Here is a 26484-nt window from a genome sequence, read left to right as displayed (position 1 = left end):
ATGGATGCCTATCATAATATAATTTGTACAAATTCAAAACATACTAAAATATTTTAAATCCCTTCAAATGATGGTAATGCTATATACAAATTAGAGATTGGGAATACATCCAGAAAGTCTGGAAAATTATCTGTGCTGGGGCCTCATGCGTGTAATCTTATATAATCAAGAACCTGAGAATTGCAGATACTAAGCCAAAGTCAACTAGTGTAGAAAATTCCTTGACAGACTTTTCTCCAGTTAACCAAAAAAATCCAGAAGTGCAGGAGTGATTCAAATGGTGAGAATCAACCTTGAGAGAAAAGGCCAATCAAGAGTACAAAGCAAACCAAACACTAATATCCCATACCTGTAATGCTTGCTCCTTCAGGAAGGTGAAAATGAACAGAAATAATTAGAGATGTAGGAGAGAATAAAGGATGTAGAAGAAGGCATAAAAATGGAATTAAATAGACCATGTGACTATGAAAAAAGTTCATGGTTTGCAGGTGGAACTACAATATGAAAAATTATTTGGCACAAGTATCATATTGTTCAGAAATTGAGAACGATTGTGGGTGTAGAATTGAGTGAAATTTCTCATTTACTGCTGTGTAATTGCCATGGTCCACTTATCTACAGGAAAGATTTCATGTATAAATATTATCATCTGTAGTCAATAATATGAAGGGTATGGTTTTTGAGGGGTCTAGTCATGGGGCCTGAACTCTGGGCCTGGGCTCTGTTCCTCAGCTCTTCAGCTCAAGGCTAACGCTCTACCACTTGAGCCACAGCGCCACTTCAGGCTTTTTTCTTTTTGCTTATGTGGTGCTGAGGAATCGAACCCAGGGCCTCATGCATGCAAGGCAAGCGCTCTACCACTGAGCCACCTTCCCAGCCCAACCATTAATGATATTTTACTAATACAGACTATTCTTTTCTTCATATCTATAGGTAGTTATGAGATTTGCTGAGATTATAATTCTCAATGTGTTCATATTAGCACAGAAACAAAAGTACACAAGCATGTTTTGGGAAATTAAGAGAAGGAAAGTTAGCTTAACATGGATAAATACTACGGAATAAGAAAAATAAACTATGCTAGGGACTGGTGCATCATGCCTGTAGTCTTAGGTACATAGGGGTCTGAGATGTGGTGATCATGTTTTGAAGCTATCTTGGGCAGGGGTGACTGTGAGACTCATTTCTCTATTTAACAACCAAAAAGAATCAGATGTAGAGCTGTGGCTCAAGTGATAAAGCACTAGTCTTGAGCAAGAAAGCGCAGTACAGTGCACATGCCCTGAATTTCTAGTACAAGCACAAAAGAAAAAAAGATAAGCAAACATACTACTGGCATATAAGATAAGGACATATATATATATATATATATATATATATATATATATACACATATGTGTGTGTGTGTGTTTGTGTGTGTATAATAGGAGGGAAGGGAGTATCTGAAGCCTTTTAGTACATAATTGGTGACACTGACTCAAATGTTTGAAATAGCAGCCATCCCATCATAATCTGCAGTGACTTCTGGGATTAAGAAGATAGTTGAGTAAAGTGTAGTGCCTAGAAAGAGAAGCTATATATGGGAGGAAACCAAATTCATTTCCTACTAGTAGATAGAAATGTACTGAACCATAGATGAAAGGTACAAGTATGAAACTGAGCTTTTCACTGGTGCATAAGGATGGGTTGGCATGGTAGAGAAGAAAGAGAACACTCATCTGTGCACCTAAACTTCCCTCAGGCATTGCCTATCCTGAGAACAAAACAGTAAATGGAAATAGATTAATGAGTTACTTAGGGCTTGTTCTCTTCATGCCTTGGAAACATCGCCTGTTACTGCAATCTTTGTCTAAAGTGTAGAGGGCCAAAACACCAGCAACATCCCATCTCCATCCATGTGTGCTCAGTGCTTCATTGTAGAAAAGCACATAATGCCAGCCAAGGACTAACAAAGAGTGGAAGCTGGAGGAAAAGGAATGTGAAAGTCGAAAGGTACATCCATGAAGTATCTGCTAAGCTAAAATCCTGGTTCAAACTGAGGCCCACAGTTTTAGGTATACACACACACACAGACACACAGACACACACACACACACACACACACACACACATATGTGTGTATATATATAGATATCTTTGCACATGTGCACATGAGTCCTTTTATTCACAAACATGTGTAGTATAGTCCATCTTTCATGGAAAACTCTTGTGAATCCCCAGGAAGAATGTATTACATTCTTCCCTGGAGCTCTGCGTCTGTGGCCTTGCATCCAGAAGAAAAACATAGGTTGGAAAGCACACTTGCAGGTTCTCCTTATTCATCTCGGGTGCTACTGTTTCTTCCAAGACCACAGACAGTGAGTCCCTAGTGTTGAAGTTAACTTTGATATGTTTACTCCAATATCTGTGTCTATTTGCCGAAAAGTCATTCAGAATGATGCAATTGAATTGCATCAGAGGATCCCATGTCAGGTGCATGGTGAAATGGACAGAAAAAAAAATGTATTGTAGTGGGATATCAACCAAAGTTATTAAGGCATCAGACCCAATGGGTCAGTTCATAAATTCAATGTCCACAGAACGTTGCTGGTTGATCTAGGCAGGGTTCCATAAAATTTCCATTTGCACAGGCTTCCAAAAATGTACCTGCTTACTTCTCCCTGGAAGCAATGATGATGCTGAAACCAACAAAATGTTACTAAGGGCTCTAGAATTTATATCTAATATATTCTGATAAATTCACGGATTAGTACATCATAAAAATATCCTCAGTAAGTTAGTCTCAATAAATCAAGTTTGATGCCAAATTGAATGTCACATTTGCATTCTGAACTTTCACCTTTACACAGGTAATTTTTACTCAACCTGCTTTCACAATCTAGTTTTGTTTTTCAAGACATGTTTTTGAGAACATATGGTAATAGAAGACTTCCTTCTCTACCATGAGCCTAAATCAATATCGGTACAGACTCTATGTTTTCTACTTGTCATAATATATTAGACACAAATACCACACAGAGACCCCAATGGCCCTTGAGAGCAGAGCTACTTCAGAGATGTGTACACACTCTGCAAATGTCACAACCTTCCATGCACATGATGTACTTGCCCATAATCACGTACTACGTATCAGAAAATGTGCATTGCTGTTTAAACAAATCAGCAAATGTACTATAGATTGTAGAAGGAAAAACTTTTATTTATTGTGAAAATATCATACAGATGGGTTACAATTACATAATTTGCAATAACTTGTATATGTCTGAGACAAGCAGAAATGGTCAGATAAGTTGATTTTAGGAGAAATGAACCTCTAGATAAGGATTCAAATGGTTTTTCTTTCATGCGGTTGTTTCTAACATATTCATAAGATGATTTCTTTGTTGCTTTGTATGTCCCTCTCCCAAAGTATAACCCATTTTCACTGTATTTGATGTAGGAAAAAATTTTTAATGAGATTTCCACTGGCCCTTTAATCTTGTATACTCCTTATATTATATAATTATATCACTTACTTTTTCATTCTTAGTAGCATATGTTAATTCTATAGAGGGTTTATTTATACACATACATGTACATATGCAATGAACCTCAATCTCATAAGGTAGTGGTATTGGTTCATATCTTCAATCTATTTATCATTTTTGTGGGGTTTTTTTGTCAGTCATGGGGCTTGACCTCTGAGTTTGGGTGCTGTCCCTGTACTCTTCAGCTCAAGAAGAGTGCTCTACAGATTGAGCCAGAGTGCCACTTCTGATTTTCTAGTGGATTTTTGGAGATAAGTATCTCACAGGGGCTGGGAAGGTGGCTCAATGGTAGAGGACTTGCCTTTCATGCATGAGGCCCTGGGTTCGAGTCCTCAGCACCACATAAGAAAAAAGAAAAAAGCCAGAAGTGGAGCTGTAGCTCAAGTGGTAGAGCTCTAGCCATGAGCTGAAGAGCTGAGGGACAGCGCCCAGACCCAGAGTTCAGGTCCCACAACAGGAACCCCCCCCAAAAAAAATAAGAGTCTCACAGATTTTCCTGCTCAGGCTGGCTTTGAACCTCATTCCTTAGATCTCAGTCTCCTGAGTAGCTAGGATTACAGGCGTGAGCCACAAGCATCCAGCTTTTTATAATTTGTGAGAAACTACATACATTTCCATAGTATGAAATGATATTCCTATGAATTGTGTATAAGTGATCACTTTATTTTGCCAGCATTTTTATTTGTGTTCTTGGTGATAGACATTGTCATTGAAGTGTGAAAAATTCAATGTCCTTTGGCTTTGCATTTCCTTTATGCCAAGGATGTTGAGCATCTATTTTTGTATTTTAATTGGCCCCATATACTTCCAGATGTCAGGAATATCTTTAAATTTGCTTGCCAATGTGTTCATTGACATTACTTAAGAGTTTAGATTTCTAACCTTCCTTCATATTCTGATAATTAAGTTCTTGGCTGATGTTAAGCTAATCTGTAAGCCATCTATTCACCCTAGTTACTGTTTATTGTGTTGTGCCACATTTTTAATTCAGTGTAACCCCATTTGTCAAGTTTTGCTCTTATTTACTGAGATATTTGAAGTTTTAATCAGTAGCTTACTGTCTAAATAAAATGTTTCTTCTTTTATGTTGTCTGTAGTGTAGTGTTTTATTTTACATTTTAGATCTTCAATTTTTATGGGCTAGAAAAACAAGGACCATTCACAACTTAAGGCATACTGGAATACCTGGAGACAGTGTCCAGGAGAAGATGACTGGAATTGTGGTCAGAGAGAGAGAAGCTCTGTGAGTGGAAATATTTACTCACCACAAGTGCTGCCCTTGTGTACACATGTGGGACCTTTGGAGCCAGAGCGATCCTGCTTGTCTCATGGACTAGAAGTCTCCCTGAAGCCAGCAGTTGTTTCAAGTACTCAGAAAGTAATCTTGTGAAGTGAATCAAATATCCATTTGATGTTTTTAAGAATCAACGATATAGGGCTGGGAAGGTGGCTCAGTGGTAGAGCGCTTGCCTTGCATGCATGAGGCCCTGGGTTCGATTCCTCAGCACCACATAAACAAGAAGAAAAAAACCGGAAGTGGTGCTGTGGCTCAAGTGGTAGAGCGCTAGCCTTGAGCTGAAGAGCTGAGGGACAGCGCCCAGGCCCAGAGCTCAGGCCCAACAACCGGACCAAAAAAAAAAAAATCAACAATATATTAAATAAAGCTACAATTTACAAATTGTCCACATACACTAATAGGAATCCTTATGCATTTCTGATCACAATAAGTAATGGAGGAAAGATTTTACCTGTTATTGGATTAACAGATATCTCCCTAGAGTAATTTTACATATCCCTGATGCCATAAGGGTATCATGGAGTAAAATATAGACATTGTGACTTGATGAGTCTTTTACAAGGTATCCTACACTTAGACTTGTTGGAGTTGGTGAATTCTTCAAAACATGCAGCCTAACTCTGCTGACCATCTACTGGATGTTTGCCAACATCCACCTGGCACTGAACTATCTGTTCAAAATATGAGTGCCAATTCTAATAATGTGAAACTCTTGACCTGCAGGAAAAGCATTGGAAATAGAGCCTGAAAATGGAGTGCTCAGATCAGAGAAGCACCCTCACTGGTTATTTTCAGCACCATGTTTTATGTGCCATGAAGATGCTGGCTTAGGCTGGCCCTTTAGAGTGTGCTGTTTACAGCTGTGGAATCTTCGGAATCTTTTTTTGTGCCTCTACTTTTGAATGAAAAAATGTTCTCTTAATCCAACTTCAACTATTTGATGCATGAGAATAAGAATTAATATTTATGAAGGGGGCACCTGATTCTATCTGAAAGGAGTTTCCCTAACCTATATATAGACAGAGCAAGGATAGCTTATAGCAGATTGTGAGACTTTAATCAAACAGGATTATTTGGAAAAGAGCTCATTGTTCTAATACATTGCATAGATATGAACCACCTATAGTGTAACAGCATTCCCCCAGGCACTGGAAAACCCAAGCTCTGCTGCTCTCCAGGGAATGGACAGTTGGTCATTAACACTAGAAATCCTAAACAGGTTCAATAGGTGTGAAGTCCTCATGGGCTCTAGACACAATGAAATTCTTCCCAACTCCAGTTTGAACTTCATACCTTAGGACCAACTCACAAAGTGAGATTTTTGTGGGGTTGTTAGGCACTTTGAGACGTTTAGAATGTTTTTGACTCTTTTTGGAGCCCACTCTTGTGGCAACACTAGCATTAGTTTAAGATCTAAAGCCAGAGCCAGCTGTAGCACCTTGTGTTGGCCCACAGGCAGAAACTGTGCAATCTATATATTGTACTAATCACCCACAGTACCTGTTTGATTGGCAAAGCTGATATTCGAATTTTTTGTATTATCTGAGACAAACCCAACATCAGTTCTGTCAGGAGAAGCTTACGAGATGAGTAAGGAGAGGCCTCATAACTTGTCTTGCTTTCTTTCTTTTTTTAAATTGTGAAAATACCATACAGAGGGGCTACAATTACATGGGCAAGGTAATGAGTATATTTCTTATCAAGCATTGTAGCCTCCTCCTTTGTTTCCCATTTCCATCCCTTCCCATCCTCCACCTGCCCCCCCCCAATCCTCCCACCCGCCTACCCCCACCCATGAGATGTATAAGTCGTTATGTCTTGCTTTCTGTACCTAGTGGCACATATTAATATATATGGTGAGGCTAAGGATGGGTCAGAGTTCCCCTTACTCTTGTGTCCTCTTGTTCTGTCTAGGACAACTTTCCTTTAAAAATGTTTTTATTGATACAGGTGGACCCATTGCAACAATGAGATGTACAAGTCATTATGTCGAAAACGAACTTTACAACTTTGGTGTGGGGGTGTGGTGGAGGGGAGGATTGGGGGGGGTGGAGAGAGGATGGGAAGGGATGGGAAGGGGAAACAAAGGAGGAGGCTACAATTCTTGATAAGAAATGTACTCATTATCTTGCCATGTTATTGTAACCCCTCTGTACAGTATTTTCACAATAAAAAAAGAAAAAAATGTTTTTATTGATATTATAAAGGTGATACACAGAGGGGTTACAGGTACATAAGTTTGGACAGGTTCTGAAAGATTAAACATTAAAGTAGAGAGATGGGACCTTTTTCATTCCCATTAGAGCTGAACAGTCAAGCACTGGAATAGAGCTACAGCTAGGCAACCACTCATGCTCATCTGCCAGGAGAGTTTTCCATCTTCACCACATATTGAGTTCCTGATATTCAGTGGAGCCCAGCCCACACATAATACTATTTGCTAGTAGTAGGATATGTTTACCTACACCAGGAGATAGACAAATGCTTGAGGGGCAATGGTAGAACTTGCTTCCATGACCAAGAAGTCACAACACCTCCCTGTGTTAGGATTGAGATTAGGGACTGAAAATTTTGTTATCCCTTTCCTATTTTCATTTCCTTCTGGGATACTCTGGTGCTGGGTATACTCTGTAGTTTAAATAAACTTGGCTATGGAGGCTCAGTCAGAGGTGACAAAGGAGTCTTTATTGGAGTGCTAGTTATGTGCAGATGACCAATTACAAAGACCTGCATCCACCAAATACACTGAACTCAGGAAACAGACCAAAGGAAAACAATACTAGCAAACCAATTCAGCTCCAATGGATTGCTGAGTTGGGATGACATGATGACTGGAGAAGAGCCAGGAGACATAAAACAGGACATGAACATGGAGATACGTGACATAGCATAATGGCTCCTGAGCAGGCCCATGCCTAGGTAGTCTTGAAAAGGGGGCAGTATCAAGGAAACTCCTGGTCCCAGGCACTGGATGGACAGGCTTAATCACCATTCATCCAGATACCCACCCAGAATTTTAAATTTTGCCATTACCAGTTTATTGTCTTACCAGTAAATTTTGTGCATTCTTGTGTATTTTCTTGTTCACTAATGTAGGTATCTTTTGGACTAAAAGACTTCAGTATTTTTGTAGAATAGGTATGGTGGAGGTATAGTCTCTTAACTGCATCAGTCTGGAAATATGTTTGTGCATTTGTCCTTTATCTTTCTCTTGTGAAAGATATCTTTGAAAAGTACCGTTGTCATGGTAGATAGAATGCATTTTTTTCAGTTCTGTAAAGACTTCCTGCCAAACCCTGCTGGCATCTATGTATTATATTTAGGACTCAACTGTTAGAGAAACAGAGACACACCTAAGTATTATATCCATTTCTCTTCTAAGCTAGAGAATCTTCCATACAAAATTCACTTTTGACAGCTTGATCATACAATAGCTTGCCATATATGTGTAGATGTCATTGTCAAAAATTTGATTAACATTTTATGTTTTAGTTGGTATCATGTATTCTTATTCTTGTGTATGTAGGAATTTAAAATTCTGTCATTACTTATTAGAACAAGCATTTTAACTTGTTAGCATCCTCATCATTTCCTAAATCCACAAAACACTAATATTAACTATTATTTATACTGTTGTCAACTTTTGACAAAACTTCTTTCACATGTCTCCTCATCCTTGCTTTCAGTTTAGTACTCGACTAGATTTCCTTCAACGTAACTATTTTCTTCTATTTAGAAGACATCACTAAGTTAACAGGCATGAATTGAGAAATTTTAAATATATATATATATTATACCATATGTTGAAAAAGTTAATATTCTCATTTGAATTTCCATGTTGCTACCATTGTTTACTCCTTTGAACAATTCGTTTTTACTTCCTTATATTAATTTCCTTAAAATGTGCACACATACATATATCAAAAGTGTACACAAAGAAAGAAATGTACTTTAATCCTTTTTACTCCTGTTTTCTTTCCTATCCACAATTTTAATCTAAAAATATTGTGAATATAATAGTGATTACTCCTTTTTGTCCTACTGGCCTTGGAATTGGAATTTCAATGTAGAGTTTGCTCACAATTCATTCCTCTTCCCCCATGTTTGATGTTCCTCTGTTCAGAATGATTTCCTTAGAGTTGAATGAATCCTTTTGTGCTACATGAATGAAAATACAATTCCCTCACCTGATATTTGAGCTCTTGTTCTGATTGATATTGCAGGACGTGTTGTTCACAATGTTGGGTGTGTGAGCAGAGCTTACTATGGAATCTTCTCTAAATGACACTTTCCTTCTGAAAGATGTTCTTAAATTGAAATATTTGTTAGTTAGCCTGACTTCCCATATAAACACATAACCTAAACTGGGTGACTCGAACACAAATTTTAATTTTATTTTCAATTCCCTGGCTTGAATTTGGGGCCGTGGAGTTGTACCTGAGCAGCTTTGTACTGAAAGCTAGCATTTTACCACTTGAAACAAAGCATCACTTCCGAATTTTGAGTGGTTAATTGGAGATTAATATTCCATGGAGACTTTCCTGCCAGTGCTGGATTCTAACTATGGTAGTCAGATCTCAGACTCCTGAGTAACCAGGATTACAAGTGTGAATCACTGTTGCCCAGCCAAACAAAATATTTTCACACACATATGGAAATTGTTACCCCAAGAAAAAGACAACTGAATACTTGGTGTCTTATGAGAGTCTATTTCATATTTAAGGGACAAGTTTGTGCTGTGGTGCATGTGAAAGTGGGCATAAAGTAAGCTGTCTCAGAGCTTAAGTAAGTTTCTGAATCTCATGCATGACAAATTCCCTTCATGTCCTTACTTATTCCTATTTACAAACATAAGTATAATATTTGCAATTTATCCTGATTGGAGATAATGTTTTAACATATTCATTGGCAGAGAAGTAAGCATTCAAACAATCAAAATCTTAAGTTTTGAAAAACTCCCTAAATTTCTATGCTCATTATGCAGCTTGATTTTCAAGAACTATAATTCGTTTTGGGATTGGCTTTTTCTGTTGAAGAAATGAAAAAAAACTATAACTTGACCTTGGGATTTGATATTTATGTGGTTCAATATGGAAGTTGGACAGCATTTAAAAATCCCTTCATTTGCCTCTTTAGGAAGTACGAGATCCTTGACCAGTCTTGTATGAGAAACTGTAAGACTATGGCAGCATTTACAAGACCACCAGGATTAAAATCTGCCCAGATTGGGACACTACTGGACCTCTACAAGATTGCATAGGTGAAAGTGGGACGAGTGAAGTAATATCTTAAAATGTCTAAATTGGTGCCGTTTCAGGTGTTAGAAAAGAATGAAAAGAGGCTGAGAAAATGCAGTCGCCATGGAGACGCAGCCAGTATGGGCAGCAATTAACCCTCAAAAGCAAGGCTTAGAACAATTTACCAGATCCCAACCGTGGCTCCTTGCCCCCGGTTACCCTGAAAGCGAACCATTCAGGAGTATGCAATGCCTTGACTCAACCACTTCCACAGCCCTCATGGGCTGGACGCCGGGTTACAACCAGGTTTACAAGGGGAAGAAGCTAGCTGAACAGATGTTTCAAGGACTTATTCTTTTTTCTGCAATAGTTGGATTTATCTATGCATAAATGGCCGAACAGTTTGGATGGACAGTCTATATAGGTATGGCCGGATTTGCTATTCCATGTTTGCTGATGCTTCCTCCATACCCATCTATGCACGACATCCCCTCAAATGGTTATCTGTTCAAGAATCAAGAACAGAAGACAAGAAAATTGGGGATAGAAAAATTAAGAGGTATGTTAAAAAAATTCATTGGGTTTTTACATTTGTTTTCTCTGAGATGAGCTAAGTTGACATCATACCCAAATCATGAGCCTAAAACTCCCTATGCTCTTAAACACAGATTTCTTTATATTTTAGTTTTCTTTATATTTCTTTTTTGTTATTGTTTTGTTTTCTACCCCTAGTTAATTGAGTGTTGATTAGTTACAAAATAGTCTCCTATTGTTCACTTCTCATTTTGAAGAAGAAGCCAAAGCCAAGCCTGTCATAGTAGCACTAGCCTGGCCCTTCTCCTAGCCATCTGTGAGCATTCATGAGTGACAGTCAGGTTCAGCACATTCTTGGCTTTGCTTCTGTCTTTTTTGTACTTTTTTAATTCTAAAAATGCTGTATAGAGGGGTTACAGTTCATGAGCAAGGTAATGAGTACATTTCAGCTCCCCTATGAACCAGAAATCCCACTTTGGGGCATTTACGAAAGGATCACAAACAAGGCCATACTCAGGCTACCAGCACAACTATGATTATAACAGCATTATTTAACATAGCTAAGATATTGAACCAAACCATATGTCCTTCAATAGATGAATGGATCAAGAAAATGTGATATATATATATATATATACATATATACATATACATACATACATACTATATATACATAAACATACATACAATGAAGTTTTCTTTATATTCCAAAGGCAGTTAGAAATAACTCAGTTGTATTTGACTTATAAATATTTTAGACAAATATTTTAGACTTTTGGAAAACAAAAGTACATGTATGCAATGTTTCTTCCAGGTACAAATAATAATAAATGCCACATAAATGACAGCCAAAAAGGAAAAGGTATGATAGGAAAAAGGTGTATTTAGGAACATAATTTTTGTGATATCAAAGACTATGCATTCAAAGATAATAGGCTACTTATAATCTAATTGGCTTGAAAAAGGGAATGCAAAAGTTACAGTAGATTACTGGTTTATTTGGAGTTTTAAGCCCTATCAATAATTTCCTTTAAAAATTGGGAAGTTGAAAATGACTTTAGAGTGTGAAAATATGTTGAACTGGGTGGTTCATACATAATAATACCAGTTACTAAGGAAAATTATCTCTAAGTACCCATCAAAACTCAGGGAGTAATTTGTAGTTTAAGTGGTAAAGTACTAGCCTTGAGGAAAAAAGCAAAAAGTGAATAAGGCTCTGAGTTTGTCAACCTGAACTAGCATGTGTGTGTGTGTGTGTGCGCGCACACACACACACACACACACACACACACACATACACATACACGCACACGCATGTTCATGTGCAAGGGATGTTGAAAGACTCAGAAAGAGAAATGGAGTGTAAGTCCTTTCATATGTATATTAGATCTAAAATATGACCATGAAATTTGAAAAAAGTAAAACACATGTCCATTAATTATATATGAGTTCAGACTATATAGTACAGAAAGCAGTAAAATTTTATGTTGAATTAATTTTTTTGTGAAAGTATTGTACAGAGGGGTTACAATTACATGGGCAAGATAATGAGTACATTTCTTATCAAGCATTGTAGCCTCCTTCTTTTTGTCCCCTTCCCATCCCTTCTCATCCTCCCCCGCCCCCCCATCCTCCCCGGCGACCACCCCTCTGCACCAAAGTTTTAAAGTTCATTTTCGACATAATGACTCAATTTTATGTTCTAACCTCTCTGACATAACAGTATCATATGCGAACAGTAAAAAGATGAAGCATATCTTGTCCTTGGGTAGGTGTTAAAGGAGACATGGAAAGAGGCAAAGTAATAGGGAGTAGATGGCTTGGAAAATACAACATAAGATTCAATGCACATATGTGAAAATGGAACTAGGAAAGAAAGGGGATGGGTGGGGTTTTTATAGACTAGAAGAGTCGATGGACACTATGACAAAGTCTAAGAGGCATTGTAAAAACCAATTGATACATTGTACAACTGTTTAAAAAAAACTATCCATGAGGCCTGTAATTCTAATTACTCAGGAGGCTGTGAAATGAGGATTGTGGTTTGAAGCCAGCCATGGCAGAAAAGTTCATGAGACTCTTATCTCCAACAAAGTACTCAGAGAAGGCTGGAAATAGTGCTGTGGCTCAAGTTGTACAGGGCTAACCTTCAGCACAGAGAGGTTTTGGAACAGCATTTTGATCTTGATTTGAAGTGCCAAGACAGGCACAAAAACAAAACAAATCAAAAGATAAAAAGAAACAAACCAAAAACAAAAAAGATCTTAATTTTTATATTTTTGAAAATTACAAGAAAAACCCATGTTCCACCTACTTCAAATAGTTAGATAATATACATTACATGGCTGTGCTTATGATGGATGGAAATTTTCTCATTCATGTAGCATCTAATGTTCAGTCGAGGCATGGTTTTTCATGCCTCCCAGGCTATGACTTGTGTAGGCTGAGGTTATGGGCTTGGAGCTGCAGATGCTGATACCCTTCTCAACCAGTGTTTCACCTCTTAACAGGGCAGTCATACCCAAGGGCTCCTTCAACTGCAGCTTCATGACCTCTTCGTGGTCCTGTGGGCCCAGTTGGGGGTGCCATCCTGGATACATGTGATTTGAAGTAAGTTCATTCTACTCATCCTCTATGCCAAAAGAGTCAAGTGTGAGAGGGTTTGCAGACATTTGAAGTAATGTACATACACGGTGCTCCAGTGGCCCCACATACCTACCCAGCATATGCCTGTGTATCCTAGGATTATTGGTCTGGAGCAGGGGATGCTTCCAACATATTCCCTAACTAGTGCTTCACCTGCTAAAGTGAATAAATGATTGAGAGCCTCTTGTTTACCTTAAGGAAATCTAAATTCCTGATCTGTGCCAGGCCACAGCAGATGCCATCCCACATGCCCCCCATTTCATTTTATGTTAGACATCTCCTGCCACACTGTGGGAACCAAATCACTGGTGAGCAGTTGTGCATGTATGTACACACATTCACACTAAGGCATGTACATAGTGTCAGATTTGACTGGTTGTATACTATATATTATAGTACCAAAGTGAAAGAAGACTTGGAGATTCCTTGACTACGAGCTGTCCTGTTTTGCTATTTAGCTGTGTCCTGTATAGCCCAGGGTTGTGGGATTCGAAGTGGGCATGCGTCCACCTTCCACAACCAGTGCTCCTCCTCCTACAGGGAGAGCATACCCAAAACCCTGTTCTTTCCCTCTTGGACTAACATCTTGCAGGTCCTTCTCTGAAGATCGAGGTGACAGTGCCATTCCAGATGCCCTAGTTTCTAGGCAAATAGGACCACTCTCCCTTTGTGGTAACTGAATATTTGTGTGGGGTTGAGTGAGTATATCATTGTGCTTGTGTATACACCAGTTTGTGGAACACAAGGACCTGTGGCAAGATTTTCCCACTTGGGTGCTGATGCCAGCCCAAGGGAAGAAAAGCATAGAGAGTAGGTCTTTCATGTCTCCCTTGCAGAGTATGGCCTGTGCTGCTTGGGATTACCGGGCTGGAGTTTGGCATGGTGCTGCACTTTCTAACCAGGGCTTATCCTGTTACAGGGAAGCCATACAAGGCGGCCAGTTTTTCTTCACTTTGGGACCTCTGGCTTCTTGGTATGAGTCAGCCCAGGTGCAGCTATATGTGCCTATGTCCTTCTCAGTAAGTGGTTCCACTCCCGGTTGGAACTGTGGGAATCCAGTTGTGATATGGGTTATGCATGTGTGTATACACATTCACAGGAGGGCACAAATGTGGTGCCAGAGTGGCCTTGTTGTGCAATATATTGGATCCAGAAGAAGGGAAGCCATAGCTTGTCCTTTTTCCTTAGCTGGCTAATTTCAGTGTAGCCTTGGGAGGCCTTCAATTCAAAGTAAGTGATTCCATTCCCTCCTCTGTCCTGTGAAAATGAAATCATGGGTCAGGGATTTTGTGCATGTGTATACACATGTTCCCATGAAAGCACTTAACCTATTTTTAAATTAGATAGGTCCTAGGTGTTTTTGGACCCAAGAGAAAAAGGATGGGGTTGGAGACTGTAAAACATCCCTTTCACAGGCCTGTGGAGCCGGGCTTATATGCCTGGGACTTGGGGTGCTGCCTACCTTCCTAAATGTGCTTACTCCTGCTAAAGAGAGGTCGTGCCTGGTAGCTTGCTCTTCACCATGTGGACTACTGTCTTGCTGGTCCCTTCTGATAGGCCTATGCGCCAGTACACACTTTCATAAGAGGGCACATACATGATGCCAGATAGGCCTGATTGTGGGCATATTGGGCCTGGTCCTGTGTCCATACCCCTGTAATTCCTTTGTAGCCTGGGGTTATTAACTTGGATCTGGGTATGTTGCTACCTCCCTAACTAGTCGTTTACCTGGTACAGTGACTTCATAGTGAGGACCTCTTCTTGTTCAAGTAAAGGAACTCTTTATTCATGATTTGTCAGCCTCAGAGACAGTGCCATCTGAGATATATCCATTTTCATGTAAAGATTGCTCCCACCCTGCCATTCTATGGGAACCCATTCATGGAATGTGGACACATGATTGTGTCTATGTGGTGCCAGTTGGACTAAGGGTGGGCTCTAGCGGGCAGAAGAGATGGCACATTGGAGCTTGGAGTATGTCCACCACCCTTCCCAACTATAGCCTATATACTGGGATTATGAGCCCTGAGCAGGGGATACTGTTGCTCACCCCATCCAGTGCTTCCCCTTCCACAAACAGGTCATGCCCAGTAGCCTGTTTTTCTTAATCTTGCAAACCTCTAGCTTCATGATTTGTGTTATCCTAGATGCAGGTACCATTTGCAGATGACCCCAATTCAAAGGAAGCTGTTCCTCTCCTGCCCTTGCCCTGTGGGAACTGAATTGCAAAACAAAAAAGAAAACATTACGAACTAGTAAGTAGTGGGGTACTTGAAGTTATTTCACAAATGAGGGTCCTTATTAAGGCTTCTTACCCCCTTTTTTCTTCCTTGAAAAATTTTCCAGTGTGCTAAAAATCATCACAAATACTTATGACAGTGCATATTAATTGTGATGTACTTCATATTATGTATGAAAATTTTCTTCATGAATTTTAGTCAGTGGTGTTTGATAACTTTTACTCCTCTATATGCAGTTTGCATAATGATAAAGTTTGTATCCATATCCACATATATTCTTATATAATCCTTCTCCAATCATTTGGTATTGTCCAGTATATTTTTAACTTTTCCCTAGTCTGACAAGTGTGATATCTCTTTATTGTTCCTGATAGAATATTTTTCATAAATCTTGCCACATCACATATGCCTTTTCTTGTGAATTGCATGCTCAGATATTTTATTCAATATCATGTATCCTATCTGTCATCTTCTTGATTGAAATGTTCCTTTGTTGAATACATACTATTTAAATGTCTTCAGCCTTAAGAGAGGATGTTTATATTTTTCTTGATATTACTTACTCAACCAAAGGTGTTGCTGTAATGTAAACTTATTGATATTTTCCGACCTTTGTATTCATTTCCTTGGGGAAAATCTCCATTCTTAAAATGTACTCTTATTACATTCTTAAAGCTTTTAAGTGTTGCTTTCTACCTTTGCCTCTTTGTTTTTAGGAATTGTTTGCTATGGCTTTAAGTTAAGGTCTATTTTGTATCTTATTCCATATAAATAGATAGCTCATCCAAATAGCTATTTGTTGAATAGTCTAATGTCAAATCTCAGGATTCTACATGGGCTTGTACTCAATTCTCTACCCTGTGTAATTCTTTTTCTTCAGCTGTAATACCAGATTGTCTTGATTACTAGGCTTTAGTATAACAAATCCTCATTTTGAGTTATGGTGTATCCCCAAAATTGTTCTTTCATATTCTTTGTGTCTTTTGATCTTTAGAAATCCTTCCCCTCCTCTGTTAGTGGGGACCAAACACCGAGTCTCTTGCATTTAAGGCAAGCACTCTACCACTCAGCAACTCACCTCATAACTTTGAGGAACAACAGTCACTGGGTCCAGGTGAGGTTTGGGGAAGTTTCCCTCTATCAGTAGGAACTCTTGACTTAGGGTCCTTGGTCACAGAATAAAAATTTGCAGAGTAGTCACCATGGTAAGAAAACTTGGCAATACTTTATTGAGTTAGCAAGCAAACAAACAGATAAGCAGATAAACAGGAAGACAGAGGCACACTCAGAGTGTGAGTGCTCTTAACAGTAGGCGCAAAGAGCTCTTTGACATCAGTGGCATTTATATAATAAAAGCAAGTCCTGTCATAAAGCCATATATATAGGTGTTTATCTTTGCTCTTAATCACTCTGGGGTTATACCATCTGAGTTCTTGGTTATTTGGTGATTCAGTCTTTAGTGTATTTCTTTTTTTGGGGGGGAGGGTCCAGTCATGGAGCCTGAACTCTGGGCCTGGGCACTGTCCCTCAGCTCTTCAGCTCAAGGCTAGTGTTCTACCACTTGAGCCCCAGCGCCACTTCTGGCTTTTTTCTTTTTTCTTCTGTGGTGCTGAGGAATCGAACCCAGGGCCTCATGCATGCAAGGCAAGTACTCTAACACTGAGCCACCTTCGCAGCCCCTTTAGTGAATTTCTTACAGGAAAGAATGCATATATTTTTGCCATAGAACAGATGCTTATCCTTAAGATGATGAATGCATCCTGAGTTAGAAGCAAAGAAGATAGTGCATGTATTATTCTAAATGTATTATTTCTATCAGAGTTCCTAGATGTCATTTTCCAGGTCTCATTTTTTCTAAGCTATGCAGCCTGAAACTATAAAAAGTCCTGATAAGACTTCTCATAAAATTCCATTCAATTTATAGATTGATTTGATAGAAAACAATACATTCTTTAGATAGTGAGTATTCCCATGAATGATTTTTTTTTGGAGGTCCGGTCATGGGGCCTAAACTCTGGGCCTGGGCACTGTCCCTCAGCTCTTCAGCTCAAGGCTAGTGCTCTGCCACTTGAGCCACAGCGCCACTTCTGGCTTTTTTCTTTTTGCTTATGTGATGCTGGGGAATCGAACCCAGGGCCTCAAGCATGCAAGACAAGCACTCTACCACTGAGTCACCTTCTCAGCCCCCCATGCATGATTTTGACATGGCTGTATTTTGCTGTTTTTCAGTTATTGTTTAATGATTAATGTTTGTTACATAGTATTATATATCTTTTGTATGATATGCTTCTTTGTGTGTTTTTGTTTGTGTGGTTTGGTTTGAACAACATGGGGAATTGAACTGGTGTATGGGAGGAAAGCATTCTACCACCTAAGCCACAATATAGCCATGTTAGTAATTATTGAAGCTACTTAAAATAATCATCCATCTTATAATTTGTTATTTTTACCTTTTTTTCATCCTGGGGAACTGAGTATAGGAGTCTGGTTTGTGTGTGTGTGTGTGTGTGTGTGTGTGTGTGTGTGTGTGTGTGTGTGTGTGTGTGTGTGTATGCACATGCATGCATATAAGTGTATATGTGCCAATACTGGGGCTTGAATCCTCTTAACTTTTTCCAGCCAAGGTTAGCATTTACCATTTGAGCATGTATACACCTTCAGTGTGGCTTTTCTGGTTAAATCCTACTCAGGAGGATACAAATGGCAGTTCAAAGCCAGCCTGGGCAGAAAAGTCCAGTAGTCCTATGAACTACTTTGAAAAACTACTATGAAAAACCTGGAAGTGGTACTATAGCTCAAAAATAGTGCTCAAGCTTTGAATTGAAGCCCTCAATCCTTAGGGCCAGCACATACAAAAATTAATGAACTTTGAATTGTATAACCATGATGTATTTACACGATGATCTACAGATCTCAGCCTCTCAAGTAGGTAGCATTGTAGGTGTGATCCTGTAGTAATAATAAGTCATTTATTATTGTTACTAATGGATATATTTTAAAGACATAAGTGTATGCTAGTGGCTCAAGTCTATAATCCTAGCCAGTCAAGAGGCTGAAGTTTAAGAATCTCTGTTCAAAGCTGACCCAAGGGAGAAAAATCTATGTGTCTTATCTCCAATTAACAACCAAAAAGTTGGAAACACAGCTGTAGCTTTAGTGGCATAGTAGTAACCTTAAGCAAAAATGCTTAGGGACAGTGCCCAGACCCAGAGTTCAAGTCCCAGAATCAGCCCCCAAAATTAAAATAAATAGAACACAGAATAACTCCAGGTATGGCTAGTGATAGTATGCGTAGTTTGCATGAAATTCTGAATTTGATTGCCACCAGCAAGAAAAATACACAAACCAAGAAAAAATGTTTCCAAAGTCAGAGGGAATTTTTTACTGATCCTTACTAACAGACAATTTTTTTCTTACACAATTTCATTTAGAAAGTTAGCCCAAGGCAGGTGCTAGTGGCTTGGCTCATGCCTGTAATACTAACTACTCAGGAACTTGAGAATTGAGGATAGTGGTTCTTGAGACTCTTCAATAAGCTACTCAAAAATAAGTGGAAGTGGCCTTATGGCTCAAGTGATAGAGAGCTAGCCTTGAGCTCAAAGAAGCACAGGTACAGGGGCCAGGCCCAAAGTTCAAGCTTCATGGACAACAAAAATAAAAATAAAAATAAAAAGCCAAACAATAACTCCAGTAGAAGAGAAATGATTATGCAATGACTACTTTAGCAAGAATGCATTTCTCAGTTTAAAATGAGGTTTCACTTTGTATAACCTTATAAATATAAGATAATTAAATTTCAAGTAATTATTTAACTTCACTATCCACTAAGCAGCAACAAAAATGATCCTTATCAGAAAGAACAATGTTGGAGGAATATCAGTACCAAATTTCAAACTCTACTACAAAGCCATAGTAATCAAAACAGGTGGTTACTGGCGCAAAAACAGACCTCAGGACCAATGGAATAGAATTGAAACCCCAGAAATGAACCCATCTAATCTTCGATAAGGGAACTCAAAAATAGAATTGAAGAAAGACAACCTCTTCAGTAAATAGTGCTGGCAAAGCTGGTTAACTACTTGTGGAAAACTAAAGCTAAATCCTTATATATCACCCAGCACCAGAATCAACTCCAAATGGACCAAAGACCTCAGAGTCAAAGCAGACACCCTGAAAACATTACAGGACAGAATAGGAGAAACCCTGGGTTTCCTTGGTGTATGCCAAAATTTTCTTAATAGATATCCAGAAACACAACAAATCAAAGAAAGTTTGTTCAAATATGCTTTCATGAAATTGCAGAGTTTCTCCATGGCAAAGGACATAGCTAGCAAAATCAATAGAAAGCCCAGGGATTGGGAGAAGATCTTCACTAGCCATACAATGGACAAGGGTCTCATATCTAAAATAATAGTTTCATTTCATTTAAGTGTTTTTTTTCTCAGTGGTGGGGCTTGAACTCAGAGCCTGGCCACTGGCCCTGGCCCTTTGTGTTCTCGAGGCTGGTGCTTTACCTCTTCAACCACAGCACCACTTCTAAGGAAGAAATGCTTCTGGGGCCTGGGCACTATAGTCTCACCTCTCTAATCCTACTCAGAAGGCTGCTATCTGAAGACTGAATTTGAAAGCCATTCCACACAATTATCTCCATTTAGCCATCAAAACTGTGGTAATATAGCCTTAGCTCAAGGGATTGAACACCAATCTTGACAGAAAAAACTAGAGGATAGTACCCAGGCCCTGAGTTCAAGTTCTCATACAAGCACAAAAAAAAAGAAAACAGCGAGGTCGAGTAATAATGGAGCTTCCTGTTTTCATACCTTTCCAGGACTGCATGGAGGAAATAATCCTGTTATGTGAAAAGAAGTCCCCATTGAAGCAAATGAGTGAATAGTGGAAAATCTTCAGCAGCAACACAAAAGCTTTCAAGGTGGATGACAGGCATAGCAAAGTTAATGAGTGTTAGTAACATGTCTTTGATGTCCTTGTATTAAGGTAAGAAATGACTTGAAATTGCTTCCTACTTCTAAGCTTACTTCACTGAGCGAGGAACCTAAGCATACCTTTCTTCTACAGTAATCTGGAATCTTTATAAACTTGCAGATTAAAGTTTGATGCTTAAAAAGAATACTTATAATTTGTGCATTAAAAGAGATTGATTATTAGTAAAAAGTTATTATGCATTAGGTTAGTATTGTTTTTTTAGTACTTGGGATTAAAAGCAGAGCCTCTGTTAGAGTTCTGCACCTGTTTCTTTGAGACTGAATCTTCCTGTGTGTGTTACCCAGGATGTCCTTCAACTCCTGGGCTTGAATGATCCTCCCACCAAAAGTGACCAGCCATTGGTAGGATGAGGTATATGATCAGCTATTGCAGGGGACTGAGCTAAGGTTCAATGCTAATACTTGGTGTAGGTCTCAGGAGCGTGAGTAAACCAGATGTTCCATTTTGGAAATAGCGTTCCTGAATTTGAATTCCAATCCCAATAATATAGACTATTGTCCTAAAGAAGGAGGTGTTAACATTGACTTAGATGGCCTGTAAGGAGAGTATCTTTCATGAAGCTGGAAGTGAGCCTAACAGTGGTCTGCTAAACAGAAATTCTGGACTAAGGAAAATGAGGCTAAGGATGGGAGGAATTTGCCACATTATGTTAACTCTCAACAAGAGAATGGATAAGGGATATCATTCCTTTTCCCTGCGAAGTCTTGAAGGTGATTTGGCCTTCAAGATGGGCTATTTTTAAGCCCATGGATTGGGAGAAGATAAACTAGCCATACAATGGACAAGGGTTTCATATCTAAAGTATACTTGGAACTCAAAAAATTAAATCCCCCAACAACAAATCATCAAAGAAACAACTGCACAAGAAATAAGTGGGCTAAAGACTTAAAGAGAAACTTCTCTGAAGAGGAAAGAAGGATGGCCAATAGACACATGAAGAAATGCTCAACATTCCTCTCCATAAAAGAAATGCAAATCAAAGCAACACTTAGATACCACCTCACTCCAGTTAGAATGGCTAAAATCACGAACTCTAATAACAACAGATGCTGGAGGGGATGTGGACAGAAGGGAATCTTACTGCATTGTTGGTGGGAATGTAAACTTGTTCAACCACTTTGGCAAGTAGTATGGAGGTTCCTCAAAAGACTCCACATAGAGCTCCCCTATGACCCAGCAATCCCACTTTTGGGCATTTACCCAAATGTTTACAAACAAGACCACACTAAAGTTACCAGCATGACTATGTTTATTGCAATATTATTTACTATAGCTAAGATATGGAACCAAGCCCGATGCCCCTCAGTAGATGAATGGATCAAGAAAATGTGGTACACACACACACACACACACACACACACACACACACACACACACACACACACACACACACAATGGAATTCTATGCCTCCATCAGAAAGAATGGCATTGCCCCCATTTGTTAGGAAATGGTAAGGCTTGGAAAAAATTATATTAAGTGAAGTAATCCAGGCCCAGAGAAACATAGGTCCCATGGCTTCCCTTATTTGCAATATCTAGTATATGTCTGAGTTAAGCAGTAAACGTCAGATAAGGTGATGTTAGGGAAATGAAACCTAAAATATATATTCAAATGTTTTTTTTCTTTCATGCGATTGTTTCTAACATTTATAAGATTATTTCTTTGTTGCTATGTATGTCCCTTCCCCAAAGTATAACCCCTGCTTTCACTGTATTTGATGTCAGTATAATTTGTGGAGGGGAAGGGGAAAAACAAATCGTTTAAATAGGGATACAGGTGGACCCATTGCAACAATGAGATGTACAAGTGTTTTGTCGAAAACGAACTTTACAACTTTGTTGGGGGGGCAGGGGGATTTGGTGGAGGGGGCGGGGAAGATGAGAAGGAATGGGAAGGTTAAACAGAGGAGGAGGTTACAATGCTTGATAAGAAATGTACTTATTATCTTGTCCATGTAATTGTAACCCCTCTGTACAGTATTTTCACAATAAAAAAAAAACTAATTAAAAAATGGGCTATTTTGACACAAGCGATAGAATGGATTATATGAATTCTCTGGTCTTTCTAACCAGGATACAGGGGGACTCAAAAGGTAGAGAGCAAACTGCAAAAAACCATGTCTCTGCTAGCAGGCTTCCAAATTCACTGTATCCTTAAAATTTGAAACAAATTAGTTAGAACAGAAATCTTTTTTTTACATGTCTCCAATCTAAATGTTTCTTCCTTGGGTTTAGAACACTTCATAAACAAGCAAGAGCTAAGATAACACTGTATGACTCTCTCTTCCCCCAGAATTGCAGTTCTGCAGTGCTAGAACAAAGACTGTGTGTGAGGAAGGGACTGGACATATGTGTTTCTTGGATGAGAAAACTAGAGCTGATAAATTGCAGAGAACAGAGCAGATGTCATTCCTTTTCTTCCTTTCCTTGGGTAAGACTGATTCAACCATGATGCAAGATGCTGAACCAATGAATGAAGAGGGCATGCTGTGCAGCGGGAGGGGTTGCCCATGCCCAGGTGCAGCTGGGAACTTGGAGCTATTGATTCAACCTAAGGAATGTTTTTTTTTTTTCATAAATATTAAGTCCCATTTCAGACTTCAGCACTGTCTGTGGCTGCTGTTCTGGTCTGTTTGTGTCTTGCTCTTTGGCTTTTTCCTTTGGTTACAATAGAAACTGCAGATGAAATGGAGAGTGTTGAGTGTGAGCTCAGCCATTGGGGATTAGTGATGGACTTTCCAGGCATGGGCATGCCTGTGGGATTGGAGTCTGCCTTTGACAAGCAGGGCACAGAGCGGGTTGTGCTGAGTAGAAAATGGAAAAGTCCTCTGATGAGAAAAATGCTCCAGAGAGACAATTAGCTCTAAAATGTATTGTTAACCTTCATGTCCCCAAAAATGCTGGGGGATATTGGAGTAAATGGTTATTTTACTATAGAGATGGTGAACCTTCTGAAAAGATAAAATGGTTTAGGTCTGGGTGTAATGTTTTAAGCAATTGACAGCTACTCACAAGTTTGACTATTGATTTATTTCCATACTGATTGTTACTTTTGAGTATCTCTATTTTCCTTAGTAATTTTTTTTCATATTGCCCACATTGGAATAGGTATTTTTTTAACTTGTACTATTATTTCTTTGATTTCATGGTACATTATACATAAGGAAAACAGGGCAGAGGTAAATTAATTTCTTAGGCATGACTATGAATTAATTTCAATAATATGCATTGAGTATTTAAATTCTTCAACATACAATGTATGGTCTAGGCTCAGTAGTTTATTCTAGAGGGAGTTTACCTTCATGAGCTAAGACAAAAGACAACTTTATGTTTTGCATCTCTATGCATAATTCCTGTAAAAAAAACTGTCTTTGAAGACTGGAAGGGTATGATTCTTATTTTGATTGGTTTCATAGAAAAATATCTCTACAGGTTGAGAGCCTTCACTTTACATCTAGAAGTTTTCTTGTTCTGTTTATTAGACCTGGAATTCAGCTTCAGGAAACCTTACTTCTTTTATGGGGAGGCAGTCAGTGTTATTTGTTATGATAATTTGTGTGTATTTGTATTTATATATGTGTTTAAATGCATGTACATACATATATATGCATATATGCATAAGTACATACATATGTATGTGTATGTATATATTAAAAATTTAGCTCAGAGTCCCTGGGTAAAGCCCTGGGAAGGGCAGAGAATGGAGCCACATAAAGAAACTACTTAGGTGTTGATGTGATGCAGTTTATGCCAACAGGCTGGTTTCTGAATCATTTTTCTTGTTTCTTTCTGGTAATTCAGGATGTACATGTTTCTAAGAGCAATATTAACAAGGCCTGTCTAGCATGGAGTTTGGTGAAATTGGCCATTGGGCACATACTTTCTGACCTGGGAAAGGTGACATTTGGGTTAGTTTCTACAGAGTATAGAATAATACAATTGGCATAATTTTGAAAGTTCTTTGGGGAGTTGTAATTGAGAGCTACATTTTGATTGACATTCATCTGGGACTAATATTCATCAGCCTCCAGATAGAACTTGGGACATAAAACAGATTAAGTCCTGACTGGATGAAACTCTGTAATCTCCAGGTGATTGTTCTCTTTTCCTCTGCCTTCCCTTTTAACATCTGAAGGGATCTTCAGTACTGTATATGGAGATGAGGTTAAAAAGGAGCATGGCTGCAAAAGTTCTCCCATGTGTTCTGTTCTTCACTTCTTATCTTTTAATATAACATAATAATCCCTTCTATGGAAAGAGAATCTAGCAGTCTTGAGTGCCCATCACTTACTCATCCAATGAGTACTTAGGAAGTACCTCCTGTGTTGTATTCTGATGTCTGCTTTTTAAGGGTATAGCTTTAAGAAATACGACATATCTTGACTTACCTTTGAATACTCAGACTGTACACCACCTGAAATAGAGAAATGTTTTTAATCTCTTCTTCAGTAGTACCCATTTCTTAGTACTGTGGACAAGGATTAAGGAATTTGGTAGCATGGAAAGCACAATAGGCACATGTCGTCTGCAGTTAGATGTTTGCTTATTTCTATTTAAGTAATGTTAAGAATTATATGACATATAGAATGTGGAAAAAATTAAAGAATGGTTTATTAATAGAAAATTTAAAACAGATTGACTGTCCTTCCTACAAAATACTTGAGAAAGGAGATATTTTGAATTTCAGATTTTGGAACATTTGCATATATGTGATAAGGTAACTTCGTGCTGGGATTAATTCTAAACATAAAATGCATTCATTACTTATATACCTAGACTGAAGATAACTTTATATACTTTTAGTGTGCCTTGATGTTTTTTGTTTTCATTTCCTTTTGTGTTGTACCTGAGGCTTGATCTAAGGAACTGAGCACTTACCTTGAGCTTTTTGCTCAAGGCTAGTGCTCTACTACTTGAGACACAGCTCCATGTCTACATTTTTGTGGTTAATTGGGGATCAGAATCTCAGAGACTTTTCTACCTACACTGGCTCTGAACTGTAGACATCCTTATATCTCAGCTAGCATTACAGGCATGAGCCCATAGCAGCGTGCTCCTATTTTGATGGCCACAGTCACAGGAAGCCCAATGTGGAATCTTCTCACTTGAGACAGCATCACAACACAAGATCCTCAGATTAGAGATGCTCAGCCTGCATCTTACTTCTTAACCCCATTGGTTTGTCTGTAGCATTCCATTTTGAATACCACAGTTCTGAAGAAGTCCATAAAAGCATTTATCCTCCTTCTCAGGGAGGTATTCCTGGGGTTTAGATCTTTTTAAACTCAAGTTATTTTGTTGTTTGTTAGCTTAGCTTCCTGATGCAAACTTATGCCCTACCCTTTGAAATAAGAAAGTGGGTTAGGGTAAAGTAGAGACAGGTGTTTATAATGGCTTTTGTGCTGTCATTCTGAAAGGTAGGGGAGGGAAGGTGTAAGATTTTTGGGAAGGTCACAGAACATCAGCACTGGAACCCACCAATGGGAAGTCCTCATGACCAAGCCTCTTCTCCAATCAGAGCCCTCCAGGAAGGCAACCCTTTCCAGTTGTTTGGAAACTTTCTTGTCTCTGGGCAGTCACAAGGACAAAATGTTGGTGTGAGGAAGATGGAGCTCTACAGCTGTAGGAACCAAGTAGGCAAGTTAGTTGGAGGCATTGATTCTCATGACCCCATCTGAAGTCTTACGTGCCATGAGTGTGCATATTCCTGCATGTATTCCCTCTGGGGGAAATAAGAGGGACTCCCCTTTCTCCATGTCAGGGCAAAGGCCTGATGCCCAGCTGCCAGATTCAGGTGAAGGTTTGCAGGAAGTGCGATTATTCTCCCCTGTTAATTCTATAGAACAATGCCCAGAGACTCTCTTTGTGTGTCTAAGGAAGCTCACCTGTGCCTTGCTTACTCTTTGCAACCTCTGATCACTGGAGCTACTTCACATTTGTTGACAAGGTTTAATTCTTCCTGCTTACTGACTTAAAATTACCTCTAATTGTCTGTGTTC

The 26484-nt window shown here is 38.9% G+C and overlaps 1 long non-coding RNA gene across 1 annotated transcript in view; it reads left to right on the top strand.

The window, feature by feature from the left end:
• The first annotated feature begins 15394 nt into the window (after nt 1-15394).
• The window catches only part of LOC138818515 (uncharacterized), a 91238-nt gene continuing 80148 nt past the window's right edge, over nt 15395-26484 (top strand). Inside the window, exons 1-2 of the long non-coding RNA XR_011369161.1 lie at nt 15395-15496; nt 20310-20476. This is a non-coding gene — a long non-coding RNA (uncharacterized lncRNA). The remainder of the gene's footprint in view (nt 15497-20309; nt 20477-26484) is intronic.

The sequence above is a fragment of the Dipodomys merriami genome, unplaced genomic scaffold (assembly GCF_024711535.1).
Source record: "Dipodomys merriami isolate MVZ:Mamm:240054 unplaced genomic scaffold, mDipMer1.0.p SCAF_770, whole genome shotgun sequence".
NCBI lineage: Eukaryota > Metazoa > Chordata > Mammalia > Rodentia > Heteromyidae > Dipodomys > Dipodomys merriami.
Note: the sequence above shows the minus strand (reverse complement) of the source record. Positions and strands in the feature narration are given on the sequence as shown.